This window comes from Puma concolor, chromosome B4, assembly GCF_028749965.1.
Source record: "Puma concolor isolate L17-30 chromosome B4, mPumCon1.1.hap2, whole genome shotgun sequence".
Classification (NCBI taxonomy): domain Eukaryota; kingdom Metazoa; phylum Chordata; class Mammalia; order Carnivora; family Felidae; genus Puma; species Puma concolor.
Genome location: NC_141673.1, coordinates 26,160,231 through 26,181,067, shown reverse-complemented (window position 1 = coordinate 26,181,067; position 20,837 = coordinate 26,160,231). Strand labels below are relative to the sequence as shown.

The 20,837-nt window shown below is 42.0% G+C and overlaps 1 protein-coding gene and 1 pseudogene across 2 annotated transcripts in view; one reads left to right on the top strand and one right to left on the bottom strand.

Moving 5' to 3' along the window:
* The window catches only part of TMCC3 (transmembrane and coiled-coil domain family 3), a 326,327-nt gene that overhangs the window by 245,320 nt on the left and 60,170 nt on the right, over positions 1-20,837 (bottom strand). The window lies entirely within an intron of this gene.
* LOC112863306 (ubiquitin-ribosomal protein eL40 fusion protein pseudogene) lies at positions 8,389-10,437 on the top strand (annotated as a pseudogene).

Below are 20,837 nucleotides of genomic sequence, written 5' to 3'. Positions count from 1 at the left end.
TTTCACAGCTACCCTGAAGGGTAGGTTCTATTATAATCCCTGCATTTTATAAATGCAGAAACTGAGGCATGGAGAAGATAAATAAGGAAGCTGTCCAAGGTCCTAAAGCTGACAAGGCTGTAAAGCAGGGGTCCAAGCGCACAGTCTCAGATGCTGTGCACCTGCCACTGTGTTATTCAAACTGGCTTGCTGCATTCTGTATGTCTTCCTGGTGCTTCTCGCGACACTGCAGGATGAAGCTCCTCTCCCCTTCACTGGCATCCTAGCAAAACATCAATCTGGCTTAGATTGGGGCCATCTAATAATACCCAGTGTCTATACCTCAGTTGTTTCTACACTGGAAAGGATGGCTGTTTCATGTTTTTTTTTTTTTTTTTTAACACAGACTCTTTTAGATTTCTCACCCCACACTTTTTTTTTTTTTAATGTTTATTTAGTTTTGAGAGAGAGAGAGACAGAAGACAAGCAGGGGAGGTGCAGAGAAAGAGGGAGACACAGAATCCAAAGCAGGTTCCAGGCTCTGAGCTGTCAGCACAGAGCCCAACACGGGGCTCAAACCCATGAACCACATGACCTGAGATGAAGTCAGATGTTTAACTGACTGGTGCCCCTACTTTCTTTTTTTTAAGTTTGTTTATTTATTTATTTTTAAGAGAGAACAAGCAGGGAAGGGGCGGGGGGGGGGGGGGGGACAGAGAATCCCAAGCAGGTTCCACACTCTCAGTGCAGAGCCCAATCCGGGGGTCAATCCCGCAAACCATGAGATCATGACCTGAGCTGAAATCAAGAGTCGGACACTTAACCAACTGAGCCACCCAGGCGCCCTCTCACATGCTGTTTTCTAGTGATGACCAAAACTTCATTTCCCTCAAGGAGAGCAAAATAGTAGAACATGTGTCTTGAAGACAAAAAGCTAGGTTTCACCTGCCCTTCTACTAGTTCCCGATGAGTGACCTTGGGTAAGTTATTTAACATCTCTGAGTCTTAGATTTTTTTGCCTGTAAAATGTGAGTAACTACATTTATCTTTTAATATTATTATGAGAAACAAAGGATAGAAAGCATATAAAGCACCTATGATAAGCAGTAAAGAGTAACTCCCTAAGATTCTTTCCTGTTCTGAAACCCTATAACTATTTGAGTGTTATTGTTTGGGTGGTTATATTATCTCCAAGGAAGAAAAGGCTTAGGTTTGCTGGCTTATTTCATTCTAAAGTATGTCCCTTGGGTGTGGAAAATCAACAAACGACTTTCCATTACCTACCAGTCAAGCAGCCCTGAGTTCTAAGGCCAAGGAACTTAGATCCCAGGGAGCAATAAAACACCTGTGCATGGAAAGAAAACCAAGTGTTCCAAGAGGCGAACAACTGAACAGGACACTTCCCACTGAGCCCTGTGTGAGGTTAGAGGAGAGACATTTTGGAGAAAGAACAGTTTGGAACAGGCAGAGAGGACGGGGAGAAAAATTCCAGGAAGGGTCAGAGAGAGAGAGGGAGCAAGCAGCAAGGTCTGAGATAGGAAGAAGGAACGTCACCCAATGTATGCAGTCAATCGTAAGGCAGCCGGCTGGGCAACAGAGTTTATGGTAGGAAGTCGGGATTAAATAATTAGTTGATGGTGGACACATTATCATTGCATTTCGCTAAACCATTTGCCAAGTGCTTCACGTGTGTGACCCTTACTTAATCCTGACCAGGGTTGTGTTAAGCTGGCATTCCCTCTATTTTGCAGTTGAGAAAACACAGCAATTCACATTATTTCCACATCTGATCCTCAGATATAATTCCGAGAGATGGCCAGAGCAGTTGTTATCTCCATTTCAGAAAAAGGCAGATTAAGGCTCAGAGAGCCCAGTGATCTAACCCAAGTGGTTCTCAACACTAAAACTAAAGACCCACCACCACCTTTTCATAATCAGTATTTACAATACCACCTTTATTAACCTGAAGTGAATAAAACTCATAAATAATGTCATACTCATAACTGTAACAACTAAAACTGCTCCCACAAATATCCAAAGTAGGGGACAGGATTCCTTAGGCTAAGACTCCTCCAAGTCAAAGGCAGAGCCTGGTCTCAAACTCGGCTGTCTGGACTTCTGGAGCAAGACCCTTCCTCCTTGAGAAGGTGGGATGTGGCCAGAATAGAGGACACAGACGGGAAGGGTAGATACCTGTACTGTCAGGCCTTCAGTTTCTTACCCCCCTCACAATGGCCACCAGTACTATGATGGCAACAACAGCAGGCTCATCCACTTACCTCCTCCATTGTTTAATCTCTCAAACTCATCTTGCTGAAACAGAAATTAAACCTTTGTCTTCTGTTCTCTGATGGTAAATATTCCACCTTCTACTTCTAAGAGCAATAGCCAAAAAAAGTAGCAACTTGAGAAAAATCACTTACATTCTTTGTGGCCAGCGCAAATCATGCTACAGTAGGAAACAAGATGTCAGGAAACAAGGTATTTGTTTTAAAAGTGCGTGCGCGGCTCTGGATTTGGTTTATCTTTCTCTTGGTTAAAGCACTAACAGAACTGATGTCTTTGATCTGCCCCACCAACAAAAACCAAAAAGTCATTCAGAGCTCGCATTCCAGAGGTGCCTTTGGGAGACTCTGCCCTGACAAATTTCATGCACAGATTGTCAGGAAGAAAAGTCAAACGTTATTTTCATGCTTGTGGTTTAATTCTTGTGCTTTAACCATGTTGGCATGCTTATAAACCTATGTCATGACCAATCAAACAGTAAGCGGCATGCATTTTTCTCAGCGGGTTGTGTACATTCTTTTAGCAGACATTAAAAAATAAAACAAAGTTACCACATGGAAACTGCTTTTCTATGGCTCACATCTTTAAGTTCTACATAGAATTATTCACACAGCAAACGATTACTAAGCACCTACACAGTGCAAGGCACTGTGACAGGTTTAAAAAAGGCACTGGTCTTCCCACAATTCCTCAATCAATGAGCCAGGTACCTAGATACAAATCCCGGCGGGGGGTCGGGGGGGGGGGGGGCGCTGTGTGAGGGGCAGGATGGGAGGGCAATGGGAACTAAGAGTTAAAGCAGAGGCCGGCAGAGTTTGGCCACATGTTAACCAAAGCCAGGAATAGTGCAGATAAATAAAATCTACATACAATCCCAAATTTAAATTAACAGGTATTTTCCAAGGCATAACAAGTAAATCTCTCTCAGTTAGCCTTAACCACACCTGCTGGTAGACTAAGAACAACTTATTAGAAAGAAGACGGACTGTTGGTTTATAAAAAGTCAGTTGACTATTAGGGGCCAAACACCAACTGAAGAAGAGAATCATGTGCGAAAAGGAGGTAATTGTAGGCGGGAAGTGCAGACATGCAGTCATATGGGTGCACACCGCCTCGCCTACAAAGTCAGAGGCAGAAAGGCTTACATGCCAAGGGAAAGACGGAAAAAAAAATATCTTTAAAGTTTGTTAAAGTTCTGTGATGCAAAGCTCAATTTCATTAATTGTCTCTATTTGTAAAAGGAAAAAAAATGCTACATTTTTAGGAGATGGATAAATATTGTCAAAAATCTGTTTTATTTCTTGCAACCATGGGAAACAAAACAGTTTAATTTTCTTTTTTCTTCATAGTTCCTTTTTTTTTTTTTAGGTATTATGTATTTTTTTTTTTTTTTTTTTTTTTTGAGGTGTGGGCAGAGAAGACAGGATTGGAAGTGATACTGCACTGACAGCAGTGAGCCCAATGCAGGCTCCAACAAACGCAAACCATGAGATCATGAGCCGAAGTCGATCGCTCAAACGACACACCCAGGAGCCCCTTCTTTCCTATTTTCAATGGCAAGTCTCTAATCTATCCTTATTCTATTTTATGGAGGGTGAGAAAAAAGACTGCTTTAATGATAGCACATCATCCTGTGGAATGCTAGGATCCCACCGCTTAACGTTGTTAACACCTTTTTAAAAAAAATTTTTTAAATGTTTACTTATTTATTTTTTTAATATAATTTATTGTCAAATTGGCTTACATACAACACCCAGTGCTCATCCCAACAAGTGCCTCCTCCATGCCCATCACCTATTTTCCCCCTTTTCCCCCACCATCCACCCTGTTTGTTCTCCATATTTAAGCGTCTCTTGTGGTTTGCCTCCTTCCCTCTCTTTTTGTAACTATTTTTTCCCCTTCCCCTCCCCCATGGTCTTGTTCAGTTTCTCAAGATCCACATATGAGTGAAAACATATGATACCTGTCCTTCTCTGACTGATTTCACTCAGCATAATACCTTCCAGTTCCATCCACATTGCTGCAAATGGCATGATTTCATTCTTTATTTTTGGAGAGGGAGACAGCATGAGCCCGGGAGGGGCAGAGAGAGAGAGGCACACAGAATCTGAAGCAGGCTCCAGGCTCTGAATTGTCAGCACAGGGTCCAACATGGGGCTCAAACTCACAGACTGCAAGATCATGACCTGAGCCAAAGTCAGACGCTTAACCAACTGAGCCACTCGGGTGCCCTGTCACCTTTATTGAGATATTACTCATATACCATAAAGTTCACGATTTAAAGTATAGAACTCAATAATTTTTAATGTATTAATATATTACAATCCTCACCATGATCTAATTTTAGAATATTTTCATCATTCCCAAATTAAATCTTAACACACATATTAGCAATCGCTCTCCATTCTCCCCTGACACCTTCCCACTTCCCCCACCCTAGGAAATTATTTATCTATTTTCTGTTTCTATAGAGTTGCCTACTCTGGACATTCCATATAAACAGAATCACACACTATGTGGTCTTCTGTGACTGGCTTCTTTCACATAGCATAATGTTTCTGACGTTCATTCAGGTTATAGAATGTATCAGTATTTCTTTTGACTGCCAAATAATATTCCATTATAAAAATAGACCTCATTTTATCTGTATACCAGTTGAAGGACATTTGGGCTATTTCCAGTTTTTAGATTTTGTGATTAGAGTTGCTATGAATATTTTCAGACAAGTTTTTATATGGACATCTTTCACTTCTCTTGGATATATACTACCTAGGAGTGGAACTGCCGTGTTATATAACTTTATGTTCAGCATTTTGAGGAAGTGTCAAACTGTACTCCAAAGTGGCTGTACCATTTTCCATTCCCACCAGAACTCCACTTTCTCCACATCCTTGCCAACACTTGTTGTCTTTGTTTATTACTGTCATCCTAGTTGACGTGTTTGGATCTGTATGCCATGATAAGTAACGGTGTTGAGCATTTCTTTGTACTTGTTGGCCACCATTTGTATATCTTCAGCAAAATGTCTACTTAAGTCCTTTGCCCATTTTTAACTGGATTATTTGGGGGGTGCTCCTTGTTATTGTTGAGTTATAAGGGTTCTTTACATATTTTAGAAATAAGTCATTGAGATATGTGATTCACAAATACTTCCTCCCACCCTATGAGTTGTCTTTTCATTTTCTTGATGGTGTCCTTTGAAGCACAAATTTTTCAATCTGATGATGCTAAAGGATTTTTAAGTTGCTCTTGGATGCATACCCTTTGCAGGGGGGGGCGGTGAAATTAAGAGGCGGGCCTATTTCTACACCCATATTCATAGCAGCGTTTTCACAAAGCTAAAAAAGCACAAAGTGCCCTTTGACTGATGAATGCATAAATAGACATAACTCAACCTTAAATAGCAAGGACATTCTGACATATGCTACAACATGAATGAAACTTTAAGATACTATGCTAATGTGAAATAAGCCAGTCAAAAAAGGACAAATACTGCACGATTCCACCTAAAATAGTCAAGTGTGTACATTCATAGAGACAGAAAGCAGAATGGTGTGAAAGCAGACAGGGGCTGCAGGGAGGGGATGCAGGAGTTACTGTTTAACAGGGACAGAGTGTCATCAGTTTGGGAAGATCCATCTGCAGATGGATGGTGGGGTCAGCTGAACAACAATGTCACTGTACTTAACGCCCCTCAACAGTACACTTTAAAAATAGTTAAATTAGCTAAACAAACAAACAAACAAACAAACAAACCTGAGGGCAGCAGTTAGTTAGTTCTCCATCCTTGGCTTCTGGTTTCATCACCTTGCTCTTTCCTGGCAACTTCTATGCCAATAGGTAAATAGGCCAATAGCACAAAAGTGAAAGGCTCAAACAATCTAAGAATGAGCAGCCTTCCAAGTTAAATGAGACAGCAGATGATTCCTCCTGTTGATGCCCATATTTGATTGAGGAGGCTCTATACAATGTCAAGGACTGCACTGAATGTTGGGGATTCAAAGATACAGAAAATGAGGACCCTGTGCCCTATAGGAATTTACAGTTAAGAAATAATTTTCAATCCCATGAATGGGAGTCAATTAATTCAAGCTCTCTGAATGACAATTCGGTAAAGGCTGGACTGAACAACGATGCATCAGTCTGACTACCCAGGAAGCTCTAGTTTCTTCCCTCCTCTGACACGACAGCACATCTTTCGACAATACGAAGAGCCAAAACCGCTTATTTATCCTATCCATTAAATACGAAAAGAGGATAATTATGTAATTTGGGATCCAGGCAGTCATTTTTCTGAATGAATTTATGCATATGTGTGTTCGCAACTATCTCATTTTTCTCCTGACTGCATGGAAAAGATCACTGCAGTCTATTAGTACACAAGTGGATTCATACTGCGGAATCATTAACAGCAGAGCCATCCCACTGAGAAGTAAGAGGAAATGTCACATATGACCAAAGGCTAAATTATCTATTAAATCAAGTCTTTGAAAATTACAGACACATTTAGTAGGTGCAAGACTATACGAGAACAAGAAAAATTCTAGCAGACTGACTAGTCAGAATAATCTGTGCCAAAAAACAACTTTTAAAAAGTAGCAAAAACATCTTTTGGACAGCAACAGGAGTTCATTCAACAACTCAACAAATATTTATTCAGCATCTCTTATGTGCCAAGCGCCATGCTAAGTTCTAGGGCTATGATAAAGAATGAGACTCAATCTTTCCACAGGACCTCAGTGTCTAACCATGGGAGATAAATATCACGTTCAGGAAGATGTGATAAATGCTGTGAGAGAAGATATATACGGTGCTATGGTGGCAACAGGATCATGGAGTGGCACAGAGAAATCAAGGAATGCTTGCCGGAGAAGAGGAAACTCAGGGAGCATAGAAGCAGCTAGGCCAAGAAGGTAGAGGGAGGGCTGGTGTTCCCGGAAGAGAGAACAGCACATGGAAGGAGACGGCACAGGTGAGACGCTGGGCCGTAGAGTCAGGAAGATCCAGGATACGTTGCCGCTCCACCACTGGTTACGTAAGTGACCCTGCAAGTTAATTAATAGTTTCCAGCCTCATCTTTTTTATCTGTAAGATGGAAATAGCAAATTGTACCTCCTCATAGGGGATTCGATGAGGTAAGCACATAAGAAAAGCCTAATAAACACAGCTATTCTCATCAAGATGATTTTAATAGAAAGGGGTACAAGAATTGAGAAAAACATTTGATCTTTGCACTTTGCCTTGAATTTGATCTCAACTTTCCGCCGTATCGTCCAATATTCACGTCCAATAAAATGATGATGTCTGGGAATGTAAACTGATGTAACCTCTTATATATAAATACACGTGTTACAGCCAGGGTTAGATTCATTTGTGAGGAACCAAGACCCAAAATGATAATTTAAACAAAATTGAAATGCATTTCTTTTGTATGTCAAAGTCCAGAGGTAGGCAGTGCAGCACCAAGGAAGCCAGCTCTGGTCCATAAAGTCCTCACAGAACCAAAAGTCCTCCGGGACACGGTGCCCACATCCTTCGAGGAGGCCCTTGTTCTCATGATCCAATGTGGTGGCTAGAGCTCGGGTGACCATAACTGTGTTCCAGGCAGAAGGATGGAGGAAGAGGTAAACAAGAAAGAGAAGGCAAAGGGCACACACCAGTTTTTTCAAAAGGATCCGAGAGGTTCCCCAACAACCCTTGCACTCACATTCTATCAGCCAGAACTAGCCACCTAGCCTCCTCTGGTGACCAGGAAGGCTGGGAAACAGAGTCTTTATTCTGGACGGCTATGTACCAGCTAAAACTGGTGGATTCTGAAAAAGAGAGAACGAATGTTGTGCACAACTGGCAGTTGCTGCCACAACATTCCATATACCAGAAACTCAAAATACAATAAATGGATATTTTAAAAGGAGGGCATCATTGACATCACTAAATGCTAGTTATGAGAATTTGCTGCCAGGAATGCCAAGCCTATCGGGAGAACTGGATACACAGAGGTGAGCCACAAAGGAGATGGAAAGAGCTGTTCATAAGTTGCTTGGAGCCTATCAACAGCTCTTTTTCTCCTCTTTGTGGGTGAGAATGTGAAAAAGTTAACTGATGCTTTCAGAGAATAATACAATGGTCAAGGTAGGCATATTCTTTGATCTAGTAAACCCATCACTTGTATTTTCTTCAACAGTGAAATGTACTATATGCACATATGTTTGCTGAAAAATATTCACTGAGAAAACAGATACTTAAATATACTGTAGGACTGAATTACCATACAAAACACTGGCATATATTATATAGCCATTAAAAATTAAAAAAAACATGTATGGGGTGCCTCAGTCGGTTAAAAGTCCAACTCCTGATTTTGGCTCAGGTCATCATCTCGTGGTTCTTGAGTTTAAGCTCCATACTGGGCTCTGTGCTGACAGTGCAGAGCCTACTTGGGATTCTTTCTTTCCCTCTCTCTACCCCTGCCCCCACTGGTACACACACGCTCTCTCTCTCTCTCAAAATAAATACACTTAAAAAAATGTTCAAAAATTTTCTTCTGAAGCAAATAGAAATTTTTTTGATTATACTACTTTAAATTATTATAGATGTACATTAAATGTATAAAGATGTGGACATGAATTTAACTTTTTAACACTGACAGACTGATTAAGGGTTCCAAACCCCAGCCCAGTGAAAAGCTAGACGGGTTTATATAAAGTTACAGGGATTTAAAAAATATAAATAACTCTCTGTTCTGTGTTCTCAAAGAATAAAAAAAAAAAAAGTCATCAACAGTGCAAACTTAGTTAAAATGACATCATGTATGACTTTAACCACAATAGTAACTAACTACAAAGCTGACTATTCTGAATTCACCTCCTTTCCTGTCTCTGTATCCTTGATGGAACTAATGAGTGGATTACTGACAATATGGAAACTATGAAGCAAAGGAGTAACTATAACAGTTAAAAAAACAACAGGGGACAAAGTAAGTAAACCAAATGATCAAAATAAGATCCTCAGTTTCAAAATAATAATAATTAAAACTGCAATCTTTTCTTTTTTTATTAACTAAAAAACTTTTTTTTTTGTTTTATTTTATATTTGAGAGCAACAGAGCGCAAGCAGGGGCGGGGCAGGGAGACGGAGACTGAATCTGAAACAGGCCCCAGGCTCAAGCTGTCAGCACAGAATCCAAGGTGGGGCTTGAACTCATGAGCAGTGAGATCATGACCTGAGCCGAAGTCAGACGCCTAACTGACTGAGCCACCCAGACGTCCCTATTTTTTTTAATGTTTACTTATTTTTTGAGAGAAAGAGAGAGAAAGAGAGACAGTGTGAGCTGGGGAGGCGCAGAGAGAGGGAGACACAGAATCGGAAGCAGGCTCCAGGCTCCGAGCTGTCAGCCGTCTCACAGAGGCCATCCAACAGAGGCTGTGAGATCATGACCCGAGCCGAAGTGAGACGTTTAACCGACTGAGCCATCCAGGCGTCCCCAAACTGCAATCTTTTACAAAAGGTTTGCTTCCTCTGAAAAACTCACATGCTCTCTTCTCTCCAAGAGTGTGAGTTACGTACCTTATCATGACTCCCTTTGGCCATGGCTGCCAGGAAGTTCTCCATAACAATCAAAGAGCCTACCTTCGCTCTTTCTCTTCAGTGAGGCAGCTGAGCGGTTTGGCAGTGGCGGTGGCCCTGTGCAGATGCAGAGACACAGATCTTTGTGAAGACCCTGATGGGCAAAGCCACCACCCTTGAGATCAAGCCCAGTGACACCACTGACAATGTCAAAGTCAAAATCCAAGACAAAGAGGGCACCCCACCTGTCCAGAAGCATCTGATTTTCGTGGGCAAACAGCTGGAGGCTGGCCACACTCTGTCAGACTACAATATCCAGAAAGAGTCCACCCTGCACTGGTGCTTCGCCCATGGGGCGGCATCATGGAGCTTTCCCTCCACCAGCCGGCCCAGAAACACACCTGTGACAAGAGGATCGGCTGCAAGCCTCATGCTCACCTGCACCCTTGTGCGATCAACTGCCGCAAGAAGAGCAGCGGCCACACCGACAACCTGCACCCCAAGAAGAAGGTCAAGTAAGGTCCCTCCACTGGCTCTTCCTTTGCCCACGGGGAAGCCTCCTGCCTGAGCCCCAAGGCCCTGGGGCCTCAATAAAGTTTCCCTTAAGCACCATGGACACATAATAGTTTGCATTCTCTTTCCCTTGGTTCTGATTTTTCATTTTCTAGACCCACTTCATTAATGTCATTATTATACATCTGTTGAAAATCACTTCAATTTTTTTCTAAAGGAGTAGCGTAAGTCAAATAAACAAATTCTCTGGAATCTTTTACGTTCCATCAAAAATTGCACATACTTTAGCTCCTCCTAAGAGAGCTCGTCAGAACTATCCACTGTTCCCAAGCTCCTATGACATGCACTTGTTTTTCCACTGGGGTTAGTCTGGTATTCAAAGGCCATAGAAGTTTTATTCGTTATAGAACAGATACTGCTTGACTTGGCCAAGCCGGCTGCTGCCTTCATCATCACCGCAAAGAGACATTCTGCCTTAACACACAAACACCATGTTTCATCCCGATACCGTGCCTGTGGTTACAAAGTGATCGCTATCATTTTCTCAGCAGAAAAAGTACGTTCTATTGCAATTCTCCATCACAGATATTTCAAGCCACCTAATATATGCCCCCTTAAAACACTGAACTAGCTGCCTTTGTAAAAGACTGTTGATTTTTATCCTGCATGAATTTTACAAGATAGACAACAAAGGTAAAAATACCAGGAGATTCAACAGCTCTCTCTGGTTTTATTTAAAAGAAAAATTATTCTTTTCTCTCTACAAGGACATCTTGTTTTTCCTTTCCTATCCATACCACCATTTCACATTTTGAAAATCACATAATATACAAATAATCCCAAACCCAGCAAAACGCAAGAAGGGTCTCATGGAAATTAACTCTTGTAGCCCAAAGGGAGGATTTCTGATACACTGTTTCATGGCACGTGCATTTATAAATTCTCTCAGGAATATCTGTCAAGCACCTGCTGTGTGCCTGGCACCAGGCAAGGTCTACACTCTACCTGCTCTTTTCCTACACAATGTCGTTGTGGGGAACACACACATCAGCCGAGTTGATTTTCTGCTTGCGCACTACGGTACGGTTGCACCGGCTTAAGTTTTTAAGGATTCTTGTACCTCCAGCCTCTTCAGTGTTCTCACGCAACCGGTGTCTTCTCCGGCACCCAGACCTCCTCCATGAATTCATGCCTGCACACCAGCAACTCTTGGGGCACTGTTTCAGTGTCGCGGCCCGTAGCAGTTACGGGGTGGTACCTGTTTTGTACCAGCTGGTAAGTATCTGCAACAGCATCCCTGGTGGGCTCCACCTTATTCCAGGTTTGGCCCACAGAGCCAACGCTGCAGCCCCATTTGCCCACCTCACCCATTTCTCCCCGTCCTCTCATGCCCCCTCCACCCTTCGGCTGCACACAGCAAACTCTGCAGATCAAAGACTCCCTCTTCGTTTCTCTCCAGGGGATCGAGGTCTCAGCTTCTCCATTCTGTGACAACTGAAGACGACCAGCTGGGGCTTGTGCCCCTCCCCACAAGGGGATGTTCAAAATGTCCACTTTGTAGGTAGCACCAAGTAAGTAAGAGCATTCTCTCTTTTATTATCGTGACAAATCTGGAATCATCACAAGGACGCTGCTTAAAGCAAAAATGTGCCACAAAGAAAATGCAACTGTGGGTAACTAGACAATCCACACCAGGGTTTGAAAATTATTCCAACTAGTGACCAGCACTTCGCGCAAGCAGCAACCCCAAATGAAGGCACTGGAGGATGAGGGTACCAGGTGCAGAATCTGAGAAATTGCTCCAGCAATGCTCATGCAACACTGGCCTTCATGCTTTGATGGTAATGCACTCATTTCTCCAACTTCTAGCACACTAAACGCAAGTGTAGTTTAATGATGGCAACTGGATTGAAAGGTAATTGGAAGCTGAAAATAGACACTTTGCTTCATTACAATAATCCTCTACCAGAAATGTTTGTTGTGTAAAAAAAAAAAAAAAAGCACTATTCCCTAGGCACCTGTTTACAAAGGAATTGCCATTCAAGATTTTAAGGGTATAACCATTAACACTTTTTAAGTCATGAATGCTAATAAGCTTATAAAAAAACAAACACATCTGCATTTATTTAAAAACTTTGATTTTGATCAAGGACTCAACATGACTGAATCCTATTTCAGGTACATAAAAATGTGAGAGCGATAAATTCAAACCATAAGCCTATTCTGCTCACCTGATTTCTTTCTAATGCCATTTTCTTCTCTCTTGTTCAAGCAGGCATCATGCCCAGCACACAGCCCAGTGCGGTGCTTAAACTCAGACCCTGAGATCAAGAGTCAGACACTCAACTAACTAAGCCCCCCAGGTGTCCCAAAGCAATTTTTTTCTACTCCTCTTTTCATTCCTATTCATTCCCCAAAATCAGGCACCCTACCATGCTTCATACAACTTCTTATGAGAGGCAAGACGTGAACAGCTAATATCATCCTAAATGGGGAAAAACTGACAGCCTTCTCTCTGTAGTCAGGACCAAGACAGGGATGTCCACTCTCACCACTTTTATTCACCATAGTACTGGAAGCCCTAGCCACAGCAATCAGACAACAAAAAGAAATACAAGGAGTCCCAATCAGGAAAGAAGAAGTAAAACTTACACTATTTGCAGAAAACATGACAATACATAGAGAAAACCTGAAAGACTCCACCAAAAAACTGCTAGAACTGATAAATTCAGTAAAGTGGCAGGATACAAAATCAACATACAGAAATCTGTTGCATTTCTGTACACCAATAACGAAGCAGCAGAAAGAAAAATTAAGGATTCAGTCCCCTTTACAATTGCACCAAAAATAATATGATATCTAGGAATGAACTTAACCACAGAGGCGCAAGACCTGTACTCTGAAAACTATAAAACACTGATGAAAGAAACTGAAGAGGACACAAAGAAATGGAAAAACATCCCATGTTCATGGATTGGAAAAACAAATATTGTTAAGATGTCAATACTACTCAAAGCAATCTACAAGTTTAATGCAATCCGTATAAAAATACCAACAGCATTTTCACAGAGCTACAAAAACAACCCTAAAGTTTGTATATATATTACAAAAAGACTTTGAATAGCCAAAGTAATCCTGAAAAAGAAAACAAAGCTGGAGGCATCATAATTCTGAACTTCAAGTTAGATTACAAAGCTATAATATTCAAACCAGTATACTACTGGCATAAAAACAGACACAAAGATGAATGGAACAGAAGATCCATAAATGAACCCACAACTAATGGTCAATTAATCTTCGACAAAGCAAGAAAGACTACCTACTAGGGAAAAGACAATCTCTTCAACAAATGATGTGGGAAAAACTGGACAGCAACACACAAAAGAATGAAACTGGACCACTTTCTCACACCATACACAACAATAATTCAAAATGGATTAAAGTCCTAAATGTGAGACCTGAAACCATAAAAATCCTAGAAGAGAAGACAGGCAATAACTTCTTTGACATCGGCTGTAGCAACATATTTATGGATATGTCTCCTGAGGCAAGAGAAACAAAATAAAAAATAAACTGTTGGGACTACATCAAAATAAAAAGCTTCCGCACAGCAAAGAAAACAATCAACAAAACTAAAAGGCAACCTACTAAATGGGAGAAGATATCTGCAGGTGACAGATCTGATAAAGCGCTAGTATCCAAAGTATATATAAAGAACTTATAAAACTCAACACCCAAAAAATGAATAATCCAATTAAAAATGGGCAGAAGACATGAATATACATTTTTCCAAAAGAAAAATACAGATTGCCAACATACACATAAAAAGATGCTCAAAAAGAAAAAAAAAAAAGATGCTCAACATCCCTTATTATCAGGGAAATGCAAATCAAAACCACAATGACATATTACCTCACACCAATCATAATGGCTAAAATCAGTAACACAAAAAACAACAGGTGTTAGGATGTGGAGAAGGGGGAACCCTCTTGCATTACTGGTGGGAATTTAAACTGGTGCAGCCATTCTGGAAAACAGTACGGGGGTTCCTCAAAAAGTTAAAAATAGAACTACCCTATGATCCAGCAATCACACTACTAGGTATTTATCCAAAGAATACAAAAACACTAATTCAAAGGGATATATGCACCACGATATTTATAGTAGCTTTATTTCCAATAGCCAAATTATGGAAACCGTCCAGATATCCATTGACTGATGAATGGATAAAGAAGAGGTGGTGTATGTAAATGTGTGTGTGTACATATATACATACATACAATGGAGTATTACTCAGCCATAAAAAGAATGAAATCTTGCCATTTGCAATGCCACGGATGGAGCTAGAGTGTTATGCTAAGTGAAATAAGTCAGTCAGAGAAAGACAAATACCTTATCATTTCACTCATATGTGGAATTTAAGAAGCAAATAAGGGGCACTGGGTGGCTCAGCTGGCTAAACATCCAACTTCAACTCGGGTCACAATCTCACAGTTCATGAGTTCCAGCCCCATGTTGGACTCTGAGCTGACAGCTCTGAGCCTGCTTCAGATTCTCGAACTCTCTGCCCTTCCCCCACTCGCATGTGCGCACGCTCTCTCTCTGAAAAAAAAATTTTTTTTTAAATGAGCAAAGAAAAAAGGAGAGATAAACCAAGAAACAGACTTAACTACAGAGAACAAACTGATGATTACCAGAGGGGAGGGGGGATGGGTGAAAGAGGTGATGGGGATTAAGGAGCGCACCTGCTGTGATGAGCACCAGGCGATGTATGGAACTGCTGAATCATTATATTGTACACCTGTAACTAACAGTACTCTGTATGTTAACAAATTTAACTAAAAACTTAAGAGGCACCTGGTTGGCTCAGTCGGTAGAGCGTGTGACTCTTGATCTCAGGGTTGTAAATTCAAGCCCCACACTAGGTGTAGAGATTGCCTAAAAATAAAATCTTAAAAAAGAGAGAGAGAAAAAGAAAAACTTAAAAAAAAAAAAAAAAAGAGGCTGGGTGCACAGAGTAAGGGAAGAGACAAAATCGTCCAACATTTTTTTCTCTTATGCTACCCCTACAGTCTGCCCAGCCTGTGGAGGTACACTGGGGGGTGATGGTGATGTGATGGTCAGGTAATGGCAGCAGCCACAATTATGTATATACTCTGTTCCAGACATGTCAAAAATATATTCTAACTCTCTCTCTCTCTCTCTCTCTCTCTCTCTCTCTCACACACACACACACACACACACACACACACACACACACACACACACACACACACAAACACACACACACCAATAAGGAATACTTTTAAAATCATTTTTTGGGGGACACCTGGGTGGTTCAGTCAGTTAAGTGTCTGATTCTTGATCTCGGCTCAGGTCAAATCTCTTGGTTCATGAGATTCAGCCCTGCATCAGGCTCTGCATTGACAGTGCAAAGCCTGCTTGGGATTCTCTCTCTCCGTCCCGCCCCCATGCTCACGCACGCGTGCTCTCTCTCTCTCTCTCTCTCTCTCTCTCTCTCTCTCAAAGTAAATAAATTCAAAAAACACTTTAAAAATATAATTTTTTGATTGCAAGTAACAGAAAACATGGCTAACTGTAGCTTACAGAAATGGGGCTCTATTTTCCTTGTGTAACAAGAAATCTGGATATAAAGAATTCCAGGGATGCTTGGGAGCATGCTTAGGCCAAGGGGCTGCTGTCTCTGTGACTCTCCGGCTCTCCCCCATCGCAGTCATGAGTGGCTGCAGTGGTTTCCACACATCACATCCAAGCACGGCTACATTCAGAGCAGGAAGCAAGAAGGAGCACAGGAGGAGGTTCTCCTCCCCAACCCCCCTCTTGCCCAGGAAGAAAATCTCCCAGGAGCCCCCCTGCAGACTTCCCCTACATCTCAGACCAGAAGGCACTCATGTGCTTGTCTCTAAGCCCAGGGGCATGGCCCATTTTCCTGAGTTTAAGTGACTTTTGCCTGATTTTGGTAGTGGCTTTGGGGCAAACAAGATACAGCTCGACACAGTGCTATCATCTCTAACCTATAGCTGAGCAGACCAGATCTCAGTGAGGTGAGGTGACCGTGACCTGCCAAAGGTCACAGGTGGTAAGTGGTGGAGCAGGGATTCAAAACCAGGGATCAGGCTGTTTGTTATTCCACTGAACAGCCTCTCTGACTCCAGCAGTCCCTCCTGCTGGGACCCAATCATCTCTACTTAGGAAGCCCCCTCTTTTTTTCTTTCATTTTTTCTTAAGATAACCACACTCAGTCTGTGAATTCAACAGAAGAACTAAGTCCAAATCGGTTGGGTCAAAAGCACCTGAGGTATGGATGTTTCTGCTCTGCAGAGAACAGTCACATCCTAATCACCTGGGTCAGGGGTTGGACCCCTTTAACCCAAAGGTCACCAGGGGAGCAGCCATCCTGTTAACGGAGCCACAGGGACTGCAGGTAACAGAGACATGGGGCAAGTGAAGCCTAACAAAGACGTCATCCTCAAGAGTGAGGAGCAAAGCCTTTTGTAAAACTGCAGGCGTCCAGCGTGCACCTCCACCTCGGTCCCAGGCGGCACTGGGCATTACTTAGCGTTTTACTGCAGGCGCCGGGAGGCAGCAGGGGGGGCAGACAATGAAAGGTTCCCAGGGCACACACTACTGCCTGGGCAGCTTTCTTAACCCCTCGGAGCTCTGCTGCCTTTAACCATACAACGGAAATAACAGCAGAACGTAGGTCACAGCACTTCTTTGATAATTAAAAGATACAATACACGTTAGAGGATTAACCAAACGCTCACTGGAAGAACATCAGTACAGGAGCGGTGGAGTGATACTGGCAGGAGAAACAAATGAATGCTTGCCCCGTAACCTCCAGGGTTTGAAAGATTTCAAGGCACTATCAATTTGCCTCACTATCCTCTCAGCTCTGAGCTTAAAAGTCTGCCTACCTTCTCCCTAAACTCACTCGACTGTGAACAATCACCCCCCAAAACAACCCACAGATAAAGTGTAAAATTTGATATCACGCATCTTGTTTTATTTTTATTCTGTGTATATGATTTCTTGTGTATTTGTGCGTGTGTATAAAGTATCCCAAGGAATCAAGAGAATGTACATACATTTTACGTGCATTTTACATAAGAAGAGAATAATGAAACACCCACATACCCACCCCATAGTTTACAAAAATGAGTGATATCAGTATATTTGAAGCCCTTTGTGTCTTTCTAGAATTCCTGGGCCCTTCCTCCCTCCCCCACGACCCCCTCCCTGCATAGGTAAACATCAATCTGGATTCTGAGTTAATCATTCTGCTTTCTTTATAGCTTCATCACATATATATGTATTTGTAAGCAATAAATCATTTAATTTTGCTTTATTAAACTTCACGTAAGTGAAATTACATAGTAGGTATTCTTCTGCAACTTGCTTTTTCACTGAATATTCATTTTTTTAGTTTTACGTGTTTATACACATAATTATACTTCGTTCATTTTCATTGCTATTATAATATAGCAATGTAATCTGTTGTAGGAATATGTCACTCTTTACTCACCCATTCTCCTGTTTTTGGATATTGCCTTGTTAACCTCAAGATAGACAGGCTTACACAGATCCTAAATATTTAGCATAACCATACAATTTACTCTCTAAACTGAGCCACGTTTGAGAGTGAAGGGGAATGCTATTAATAATTATACCAAGGGGTGCCTGGGTGGCTCAGCTGGTTAAGCGTCTGACTCTGGATTTCAGCTCAGGTCATGAGGTCACTGTGGGACTGAGCCCTGCGTTGGGCTCTGCACTGAAGGCACAGAGCCTACTTGGGATTCTCTGTCTCCCTCTCTCTCTGCCCCTCCCCCATTTGTGCTTTCTTTCTCTCTCTCTCAAAATAAATAAAAAATTACAAAATATATACAAAGACAACAGGCATAAACAAGATTGCATGTCACACCATAAATACTGAATATTTTCTCAGGATTTCTTTTTTTTTTTTTAATTTTTTCTATGTTTATTCATTTTTGAGACAGTGAGAGAGCGAGAACACAAGCCACGAGCAGAGGAAGGGCAGACAGGGAGATACAGAATCCGAAGCAGGCTCCAGGCTCTGAGCTGTCAGCACAGAGCCCGACACAGGGCTCAAACCCACAAACCATGAGATCATGACCTGAGCTGAAGTCGGACACTCAACTGACTGAGCCACCCAGGCGCCCTGATTTTCTCAGGATTTCTTAAGCATTCTCCTAAAGTGAAGACTGAGGCAGTGAAGTCCAAGCCTGCTTCACTGTGGTTATTAGTTCACACTTCAGAAGTTGTTAGATTCTGCATTTGGTATATAACCCTGAAGGAAAGTCCTAACAATTATTCTTTCTATCCTGGGAAGAAGAAAAGCAAATTCTTTAGGAGGTAGATGGGAAAAATGCAGAGCTTACCAGCCTCTGCTATCTCAGATATTCAGTTTATCATCATGGTTTGTAGAAAATTCCAACTACAATGATAACAGCAAAGATAAAATTTTATTTTTTTATATGTTTATTCATTTTTGAGAGAGAGAGAGAGAGCACGCAAGTGTGAGCACATGAGCGGGGGAGGGGTAGAGAGAGTAGAGGACAGAGGATCTGAAGCAGGCTCTGCCCTGACAACAGTGACCCCCATGCGGGGCTTGAACTCATGAACCATAAGATCATGACCTGAGCCAAAGTTAGATACTCAACCAACTGAGCCACCTAGGTGCCCCAAAGATAGAATTGCAAAGGCCTTAAAATCTAAGTCCTTGTTCTGAGCCAGGACAGGAATAATGGCTTAGTACGTACTGCCTCACTTAATCTTGACTACAACCCTATGTGGCAGATGTGGAAAATGAAGCTCAGAGAGGTAGAGGAATTTGTCTAAGGTCACACTGCACAAAAGGGGTAGATATCAAACACCATCTCTAAGTAGGTAACCATATAATTTATTACACACCCATTTTGTATAATAAATGACATGTTGGGGAGTGAAAAGGGGGTGTTGTTACAGCAATGGCACCAGGAAGACAGGTGTAAACCGGGACTGTCCAAGGCACACGAGGACATGCGATCACTCCAGTTCTAGCTTTCCAAGGCGCTGTTGTAACCTTCCACGTTTAGACACAAGTGATTGGGGGACTGGTCAGATTTTGGATCCAAATTTCTGCTGTTCACATTCCTTCTGGGTGGAGATGCACCTCCCCTGAAGGATATTTATAGTCCCTTACCCCTTCCTCTTCAGGACAGCTGCAAGACCTGGGAAGCATCCAGTAGCATCCTTGCATCCAGCACAGAAGGTTGGAGAGGATCATAGTTTGCATCCCCGAGATTCGTAATTAAATTAGAGCAACACTCCTCCCCCCGAAGCATCTGAACAAGCATCGCCTGTTCAGGGCTGCCAGCAGCAGAATTAATGTCCCATTCACTGGAGCAGTCACAGCTCTGAGAGGCCGAGACCACATTCTCTGACTGGGGGATCTGCAGCCCCCTCCTTCAGCAGGTCCCTTGAGACCCCCAGCCTCACTCCTATCTGCCCACATGTATGCTCACACTCTGTCTCCCCCTACCCTCTCTCTCTCACACACATACACACACACGATAGTTTTTTTTTTAAAGAAACGTTTTGTCATTCATCAAGAAACACCACTGAAGATATGTACACTTTTCTGTAGGTTTCTTGTAAGATTTTATTTTTAAGTAATCTCTACGCTCAACGTGGGGCTTGAACTCCCAACCCCGAGATCAAAAGTCACACATTCCACTGAATGAGCCAGACAGGTGCCCCTTTATATATGTTATACTTGAAGATAAAAGGTTTACTTTCTAAAAGTCTAAAACTAAACAAAACAAAACAAAAACCTAAAACTAAAGCCTCTTTTAGTCAAGTACTCTGTTACCTGTACCAAAATTATTTTCACTGTTAAACTATCTGTGTGACCTTGGACCTTGGGCAAGTCCCTTAATTTCTGTGTGTCTATTTATCTGTAATATCACCTAATGTTGTAGAGTGGACATAAGAAGTACTGGATACAAATACATGAAACATGCTTAGCGAGTGCTTGGCACACAAGTAAGCCCTGAAAAAATGTTAGCTGTCTGACTTAGTGGTATTCCACCCTGGGACTTCTATCTCTATCATTTTCTCTGGACAGGGCAAGGGCGAGGGCATACTGAAATGGACAAATTCATCTAACCCTATTGGGGGGCAAAGGAAAGGAATGGGTGAACCCCTTCTGGAGGACAATCTGGCCATATGTACCAAGACCCCAAAAATGTGTGTACCCAGTAATCACGCTCTAGGAATCTATCCTAAGGAGATGAGGCATGCAAACAAGATTCATGTCCGGCATCACTGTTACTTATGGGCACTTGCATGTTACATATAAAAGTCAATATCTGGAAACAATTTTTATACCAGGAAATCGTTAAAGAACTTCGAATGACATGGGAAAGTTGAACATAAAAGCAAGAGGACAGGGCGCCTAACTCAGTGGGAAG